Source organism: Gorilla gorilla, chromosome 15 (genome assembly GCF_029281585.2).
Source record: "Gorilla gorilla gorilla isolate KB3781 chromosome 15, NHGRI_mGorGor1-v2.1_pri, whole genome shotgun sequence".
Taxonomy (NCBI): domain Eukaryota; kingdom Metazoa; phylum Chordata; class Mammalia; order Primates; family Hominidae; genus Gorilla; species Gorilla gorilla.
The window spans coordinates 44,542,459-44,552,315 of NC_073239.2; positions in this window are offsets into that span (position 1 = coordinate 44,542,459).

Consider the following 9,857-nt stretch of genomic DNA (forward strand, 5'->3'; position numbering starts at 1 on the left):
TGGAGACTCAGGGAGCAGTTGGAGTTTGAGTCCAAAGGCCACTTGCTGGCAGAATTCCCTCTTCCCTTGGGGAGGTCTGTCTGTGTTCTAGTCAGGTCTTCACCTGATTGGACGAGGCCCACCCACATTATGGCGCGCCATCTGCCTAACTGAAGGTCAGCTGATTTCAGTGTGTATCTTATCTGAAAAGCAGCCTCACAGCAACATCCTGACCAAGTACTTGGGCACTGTGTCCCAGCCAAGTTGGCATACAATTAACCATCACAGAGACCATTACAGTAGTACAGCTGGCAAGAAGTATCTAGGAATAAACCTAACAAAATACGTGTAAGATACACAGAGAAAAAATAAGAAATTTTACTGCATGTCATGAATGAAGATCTAAATAAATGGAGAAATAAAACATACTTGTTTTCAAAAATAAACATGTATATGGATTGGAAAACTCAATAATATTACAGAGATACCAATGATTTGTAGAGCCACTACAATGCCAATCACAATCCCAAGTGGTGTGTGCATGTGTGTGAGTGTGCGTGCATGTGCATATGTATGTGCATGTGTGTGTGCATGGGTGCATGTATGTGCGTGTGTGTGCACATGGGTGTGTATGTGTGTGTGTGTTTGTAGACTTTAACAAGATGATTATAAAATTTACATGGAATTGGAGCAGGCACCACTGAGAACCTATTCTGATTCTGGTGCCGGATGAAGATCTTTTTTAACTTTTTTAAAAGAGCCAGGAATAGCCAAAATATTCTTAATGAAGAATAAAAAGTGGGAAGGTTGGTCTTTCTGTTCCCTAAGATTTCCTTTAAAGCCTTAGCAAAGCAGACAATTAGGTTGGCATACAGGTAACGCGTACCAGACGGAAACAGAGCAGGCCTGGCTGCTGGAGGAGAGAGGCAGATCAATGGGGACAAGACAGTCCCATTTAAAATCAGTTTGGAGAACTGATTATCCATAGAGGGAAAAATATTACTTACACTCCTGCTCTGTACTGTCCACAAAGGTCAATGCTGAGAAAAAATAATTATAAATCAAAAATCAATACCAGGTGGATTAAATATGAAAGATGAACCCACAGATCTTTTGGAAAGGCATAAAGGAGAAAATCTGACTTCAGAGTAAAGAGACATTCCTTAAGCAAGACACAAAGGACACAAGCCATAAAGCAAAAGAGGAATTAATTGGACTTCATTAAAATGTACTACTTCTGTTCATCAGACACCACATTGAAATGGAAAGATAAGACACACTGGGAGAAGATGTCTGCAGGATGGATAATTGGCAAAGAGTCACTTAGGAAATATATAAAGAACTCTCGTAACTAGTCACCAAAAAACAAAAACTATGTAATGGACCAAAGACTTGAACAGGTGCTTCACATAAAAGAAAATCCAGTTGGCAAATACACATAAGCAAAGATGCAAAACCTCATTCCCTCCCAAGGAAATGCAAATTAAAACCACAGCAAACTAAAACCACAGCTAGTGCTACTTCACATTCACTAGACCGTCAACATGGTAAAATCTCAGGAAGCTGGGAGAATTGCTTGAGCCCAGGAGTTCGAGGCCAACCTGGGTGACATAGCAAGACCCCATTTCTAATAATGAAAAAAAGTTTAAAAATGTTAAATTCAGATAAAACCAAGTGTTGACAAGGATGTGGAGCAACAGTACCTTTTATAGGTTGCTGCTGGGTATGCACTTTAGAAAATCATTCAGCAGTATCTAGTAAAGTTGAAGCTGTCCAAACTGCTGACAAAGTAGCTCTGGCTATTTTCAGTAAATACCTGCTTGGAAAAGATGGTTCCAATGTTTACAGTGGTCACAGCAGCATTTCTTTAGTGGTGCAGGCATACCATGGAATACTACACAGCCAGGAAAATGAACAGCAACAGCTACACACATCTGCAAAGAAGAGTCGTCTGAGTAATAGAAGCGAGTCATGGAAGCATTCCCAGGATGTGATCCCATCAGGTAGCATTCGAAAACAGACAAACTAAACTCTGTTTAGGGGTGCCTACGTAGGTGGGAAAATTGTAACTAAAAGGCAGAAAATGATTACCCCAAAAGTCAGGTGAGTGGTCCCCAAGAGGAGAGGGAAGGAGCCCAGAAAGCTTCTGGGGTGGTGGCAATTGCATGTCGCTCCAGGGGCTCACATTATCATTCGTGTGTGCCATTCACTTCATGACAATAAAATCATATTGTTTACAAGGATGCCCTGCTCTGCCCAGTGGTCTGGGAAGGGCTGTCTTGCCCTGTGAAGAGACAGTGCAGGTGCAGAAGTGCAGAGGGACCAGGGGTGAGCCCAGTTCTGGGACCAGACTGCCAGGAGACCAGAAGCACGGAGGCCAGGGCCCTCCCTGAAGGCATCTAATTTGACTGAGTCATGCATGGGGCTGCACCTGTGATGGCCACAGAGGCCCTGCAGCTGTGCCTGGCAGACACCTCCCAGCTCCGGAAGGGCTCCACCATCTCTGACCAGTCCCCCCATCACACCTCCTCTTACGGGAGCCCAGGAAAGAGCCCAGGCAGGCACCTCTTCTCCTCCAAGGCATGGCACAGCCCCTGTCACAGAAATGGGAGAAAGTCTGCTTTGACCACCCTTCAGTGTGCCCCTGTCCCCACTGACTCAGACTCCAGCTCCGCCCCCCCAGCCCCCTTTGAGGGCACATTGGTCCCCTCCCTTTACAGAAGAATCTCAGACTCACTGGCTCTGCACCTACCCAAGCCCCACAGCAGGAAACAGGCTTTGCCTGGTGCCTGCACCCTGCCCCCTGCCTGTGCCCAGCCTTGTTCTAGAACATAATTCAGGACCAGCCCTGCCCGCTGTGAGAGCCTGGAGGAGGCAGCTGGGTGGGGCAGGGGCAGGCTCTGAGGATCCACGGGACCATCACCACCAGGCTGCCCAGAGGACAGGCAGAGTGACCAGCAGGCTCCTGGCACCAGAGGGACCATGGGCCTGGCAGTGGATGGGGACAGTAGGAGCTCCCCATGCCACAGGGTAGCAGCCTTCCGGACAGGCAGGCAGAGGGTCTCAGGTGTACCTGGAGCTGAGAGCATTCAACATGACCACAGGGGCCATGGGGCCACAGGACCAGGGCAGCCCCGCAGAAAGCAGGGAAGATGGCTGATTCTCGAGCCCCATCTGGAGCCAGGGCTGGGGCCGTACCTGAGGGACCCACTGTGGGGACACAAACAGCCTCTCCCCAGGCCTCTCTGCACCCTGTGCTCCCTGGGAGGAGCTATGGGAATGGGCTGCCTACTGTGCCTTCCAAGGCCAGCTCATTATTCCTGGTCAGTCCCTGCAGCCCAGACCTGGCTCTGTCAGGCCCTGAGGGCAGTGCAGGGAGAGCTTAGAGGAAAGCCCCCAGAGAGACTGGATTCCCTTTGGTGGGGCAGAGGCTGTTCAAAATGGAAAGCCACCCCCTTCTCTTCATTTCTCAGAGCAACACATTCAGCCCCACTTAGCTCTCTTCACAGCCGCAGTAGGACTTTGGTCTGTGTCCAGAACCCACAGAGGCTACCCTGCCTCAATGCACACACATGTCGGGATGAGCCAGCATCTAGCAGGATGCCTGGCTGTAGCTCAGCACGGGCAGTGTTGGCAGGGGCAGGCCACAGTCCAGGCTCTGCTCCCACACACACCCACACTCACTGACCCTTGGCCCTCACCAGGAGCCTATGAGGTCGGTTCTCCTTTGTCTCCATGGACCAATGTCATCCAGCGAGCAAATAGTAGGGGTGGGATTTCAACCCAGGCCATTGGTACCATAGCCCACATGCTAACCACTGTGCTCATGATCGCCAGATCACTGTAGGGGGCGAGATGGCAAAGTCAAGGAAAAACACAGAGCAGAGGGACAGGGCTAGTCTCTCCCAACACTGAGAAGTCAGAAAAGTCTGTGGGTCCAGAAGCAGCTCCCCTTTAGGTGTAGGTACTTTTTTTCTAGTGTCTGCTGCCTACTAGGTCCTTTAATAAATATTTCCTAGGTAGATAGGTGAATGGGTGAATGGACAAGTAGGTAAATGGATGGATGGATGGATGGATGGATGATTGGAGGATGGAAATGGGTGGATGAATGATGAATGGATAGGTGGGTGGGTGATGGATGGATGGAAGGATGGATGGATGGATGGACGGACGGACAGATGGATGGATGGATGGAGGATGGAAATGGATGGATGGATGGATGGATGGATGGATGGATGGATGGATGATTTGAGGATGGAAATGGGTGGATGAATAATGAATGGATAGGTGGGTGGGTGGGTGATGGATGGATGGGTGGATGGATGGACAGACGGATGGATGGATGGATGATTGGAGGATGGAAATGGGTGGATGAATGATGAATGGAAAGGTGGGTAAGTGATGGATGGATGGAAGGATGGATGGACGGACGGACAGATGGTTGGATGGATGGAGGATGGAAATGGATGGATGGATGGATGGATGGATGGATGGATGAATAAATGGGTGGATAGGTGGGAGTGTTAAAGGACAGGTGGATAGGAGGATAGAGAGAAGGGAGAGTAGAGGGTAAATAAGTGAGTGGTTGGATGGATGGATGGGAGAATAAGTCGGCATGGTGCTAATGTGATATTTATTTTATGTCCTCAAAGGCTTTTTTTGCACATATGATAGATTATTCAGAAATTACTTTGGGTTTTAAAAAATTAAAATTTGTATGTACTGTTGATACAAAATCAGAAACGCATGTTTTTCTCCCTTAAACTATTGAGCTGAATCTACAAATCTTATCATTATAAGTTTAAGAAATCTCAAAACTCTTTCTAAAAGTTATTTCATTAGCAGTAGTTCCTACTACTTAATAAAACACCTTCAAAAACTTAATTACATTAACAAACTTAATATATTAGATCTTGCCTGACAAATTTTCCCAAATTAAGTAGTTCTTTTAAATTTAAAAACATAACTTCCTAATATGATGAAACTTAGATTCTCTTAAATGTTCCAACATTTTATATAAACTTTATGATTTCAACTGATAGTCATAAGTCTAAATCAAGTAATTAAGTATATATTTCAAATTTTAATTAAAACGCCGAACTGTCCTTCTAATAACCCCAAATCTCTTAAACATCACAAATGCTTATAATACCAAACATGCCCAGATTCCTTCACTCAAAACTATGAATACTGGAAGTTGATACCATAAAACATCTCTGTACCTAATTCTAAATATTCCTTTGGGTTTAAATATTTTTTTTTCCACTGAGGAAACAACTAAGAGATTTGAGCAGCATTATCTAGGTTATTGGAGGTTAGAAAATATTAGCATTATCAGTCAGTGTACCGATGGTATTTTCATCTACCACACAGACAGGAGTTGCAGAAACCTATTTATGTTTTGTTACAGGGACTCCAGATCTTAGAGTTTGGTTTTGAGCCCTCGACCCCATATAGAACTTGATCCTATTCCTTTCATGCACATCTATAAACCCTACCCAGGGGGTTCAAATGGGTTTTGCATTTATCAGACTTCTCCATGATTGGCATAGTCTTCCTGGTGAGACCTGGAGTGTGGCTCCCAGACACCCAAACTTGGCTGGAGTCCTGAAGCAGGCGCAGCTAATCTAGCTGATCTACTCCTTCACACTCGTGGAGGAGATGGGGAAACAGACCAGAGGGGCAGGCCAGGAAGCAAATTTGGATGATCCAAATCTCAAAGCTGAGTTGGAATCTGTGGACAAAGCTTCTAATGTCATACTAGTGATGTGTGGTGTTTGGATGGACGGATGGATAGATGGGTGGATAGAGGATGGATGATGGGTCATGGGTAGATGGGTAGATGGGTGGATGGATAGGTGGGTGGACCACAGTCTGATGGGTAGATGGGTTGATAGGTGGTTGTTTGAGTAGGTGGATAGAATGGATGGATAGAAGTTTTATGAGTGTATGGGTGAATGCGGAGTAGTGGATAAGTAGGTGAAGCAGTCAATGGGTAAGTGAGTGAATGTGTAGGAGGATCATGCATGAATGGGTGGGTGGATGTCATGGGTATATGGATATAGGAGAGGTAGATAAGTATGTGTACAGATGGGTAAAGGGAAGGATGTGGGCGTGTTATGGGGTGGTTGGGTAGGTTGACGGATGAATGGGTGGATAAGTATTGTGTTACATGGGAGGAAACAAGTTTAGTTAGGTTGGTGGGTGAATGGATGAGTGAGTAGTTGGATGTAGAGATGGAAGCTGGCTGGCTGGGTGGATGGATGATGGGTGAGTGAATGGATGGGTGGGTGATGAAAGAAAGGGAGGACGGATGGGTGGATGGATGGATGAGTGAGTGAATGAATGGATAGGTGGGTGAATGGAATAGGTGGATGGATGGATGGATGGATGGATGGATGGATGGATGGATGGATGGATGATGAAAGAAAGAAAGCATGAATGGATAGGTGGGTGAATAGAATAGGTGGATGAATGGATGGATGGGTGGAAGGATGGATAGATAAGTGAATAATGAATGGGTGGACGAATATGTGGATGAATGGATGGATGGGTGGATAGATGGATGACGGAAGAAAGAAAGGATGAATGGATGGGTGGATGGGAGAGTGAGTAAATAAATGAATGGGTGGATGAATGGGTAGATGGATGGGTGGATGGATGAATGAATGAGTGAGAGGATGGGTGGGTGATGAAAGGAAGGAAGAAGCAGTGGACGGGTAGGTGGATGAATGTATGATAGGATGGAAGCTGGCTGGATGTGGGGGTGGATGAGTTGAATGGACAGATGGGTAAGAGGGTGAGTAAGTGGGTGGATGGTGAAGGAATTAATAATGTTATTATTATAAACATTATTATTATATGAATAAGTTTCTGGTTTAGAAGACTAGTATCCTTCTGACAGATCTCTCATAGGGTCAGGCTCTACAAATTTGCTTCCTGGGCTGCCCCTCTCTGGGTTGTTTCCCCATTTGCTCCATGAGTGTGAAGGAGTAGATTGGCCAGATTAGCTGCACCTGCTCCAGGGGCCCAGCCCAAGCCCGGATGCCTGGGAGTCACACTCCAGGACACTCGACCTCTGCCCTCTGGGGCCAGGGTCAGCAGCCTCTGGCCAGACCCCTCCTCTTAAAAAAAGCTCAGGTAGGGAGAGAACACTGCCCTGCTGGTGGTTGCCATGGAAAATCCTTCATTGCTTGTTTTTCTCCTCGACTGATTAAGAAAACGGAGTCATAAGATGACAGGACGTCACTGGGCCTTGCAGCTGGCCAGCTTTGACTTATCCCCTGACATTTCCCAGGAGCCAGGTAACCTTTCTGCCACAAATAGACTGAAGCGGGTCCCTTGCCTCAACTTCTCATCCTGGGTGATGAGACTGTTACTTTCCTTCTTGTATAAAGAGGGCAACTTTCATGTAGAAATTTTACCTCCTACTTTTAAGAAAAAGGAAAATCAGAGTGCTTTTTTTGCATCTGCTATTTTTCAAGTGTTTTTAACTCAAAAAAATCAATATGCCAAAGTGGCATGTTTGGGGGTATCTGGTTCTGAATTCCTTCAGGAAAGATAGAAAGCAAAAGCAAAATAATAGGTTTAAAACTAAAAATATCCAGGTGCGGTGGCTCACGCCTATAATCCCAGCACTTTGGGAGACTGAGGTGGGCAGATCATGAGGTCAGGAGTTCGAGACCAGCCTGGCCAACATAGTGAAACCCTGTCTCTACTAAAAACACAAAAAATTAGCCAGGCATGGTGGCGGGCACCTGTAATGCCAGCTACTCAGAAGGCTGAGGCAGGAGAATGGCTTGAACCCAGGAGGCAGAGGTTGCAGTGAGCCAAGATCATTGCATTGCACTCCAGCCTGGGCAACAGAGCCAGACTCTGTCTCAAAAAAAAAAAAGAAAAAAATAAATATATATATGCACACATAACCACATCACATATAAATGGTCTAATATACCAATTTAAAAGCAGATTGGATCAATAAAACAAGATCTAAGTTATTACTGTCTAGAAGAAATTCAACAATATCCTAATAAAACATATCTATGTAAAAACAATAGCTGGCATCATACTTAATGAAGAAAAATCAGTTTATTTCCCCCTATTTCAGGAACAAGATGAGTCCATTAACTCTTAGCACTTTGTTTTAACATTCCACTAGACGTTCTACCAAGTAAAATAGACAAGAAACATAAACAAAAGAATTACAGACGGGAAAGGAAAATGTAGATTGGTTTTATTTATAGACGGCATGTCTATGTAGAAAGTCCACTGAAATCTACAAAAACACTGCTGGCTATAATAAGTGAGTTAGCAACATAAAAAAGAAAAAAGCAACATATTAAACTAATATTTCCATATACCAGCAATGAACAATAAAAAATTAAAATAAAAGTACTATTAATAATATCATGAAAAATGTAGAAGAATTAGGAATTAATCTATCAAATGATGTGAGAGTCTGGTACACTAAAACTCAAAGCACTGCAGAAAGTTAAAGAAGACTTAAATAAATGGAAAGATGTAATATGAATATGGGTTAGAAAATTCACATGGTAAAATGTGATTATCCCTAAATATAGATTCAATACAATCCCAATTAAAATATTATTAGGCATTATTTTATAGGAATTTACACACTAATTTTAAAACTTCAGTAGAAATGCAAAGAGTCTAAAATAGCCAAAATAATTCTTAAAAATAAGAATATTTTTGAAGGATTAGCACAATCTAATACCAAAGCTTATAAGACTACACTAATGAAAATAGTGTGATATTGGCATAGAGATAGACAGAAATGTCATTGGAAGATAATAGAAAATTCAGAAATATATGTACAGAATTTTGGTAAATTGGTGTTCTCCAAAGATACAAAGGTAATTCAGTAAATAAAAGATAGCCCTTCAACAAATTCTGCTGGAACAATTAGATACTCACATGCAAAAAGTAGAACTTTAACATGTAACTCATGATAAAAAAATTAATTTAGTACAGATCATATGCCTAAATGTAAAATGTAAAAACAAAGTGAAAAAAACGAAGAAAAATTACGTATAGGAGAAAATATAGAAAAGTCTTTGACCTCAATACTACTTAGACATGACACAAACACCATGTTTCATCAAAGTAGAAATTGACAACTTGAGTTCATCAAAATGTAAAACATATGTTCCTCAGGAAACACTGTAAAACAAATAGAAATATAAGACACTACTGAGAACAATATTTGCAAAATATATGTCTGGCAAAAATGTTGTGTCCAGAAAATATAAGAACTCTCAAAACTTGATAATAAATCTAGCAACTCTAATAAAAGTAGGCAAATGACTTAAATGAATACTTCTTCTCTAAAGAACATATGTAGATAGAAAGTAAACACATGGAAAGATCCTCAATATCATTAGTCATTAGGGAATTAATCTGTGTCTGTCAAAAATGGGTTGGGTACAGTTGCTCAAGCCTGTAATCCCAGCACTTTGGAAGGTCAAGGCAGCAGGGTTTCTTGACCCCAGGAGTTAGAGAGCAGCCTGGGCAACATAGTGAGATCCTGTCTCTACAAAAAAGAAAAAGACATGGCATGGTGTCTCTATTTAGCTAGGCATGGTGGCACATGCCTGTAGTACCAGCTACTCGGAAGCTGAGGTGGGAGAATCACTTGAGCCCAGGAGGTGGAGCCTTCAGTGAACTATGGTTGTGCCGATGCACTCCAGCCTGCGTGACAGAGCAAGAACCCATCTCAAAAAAGAAAAAAAGAGGCCAGGCGCAGTGGCTCACACCTGTAATCGCAGCACTCTGGGAGGTCAAGGTGGGTGGATCACCTGAGGTCAAGAGATCCAGACCAGCCTGACCAACATGGTGAAACCCCATCTCTACTAAAAATA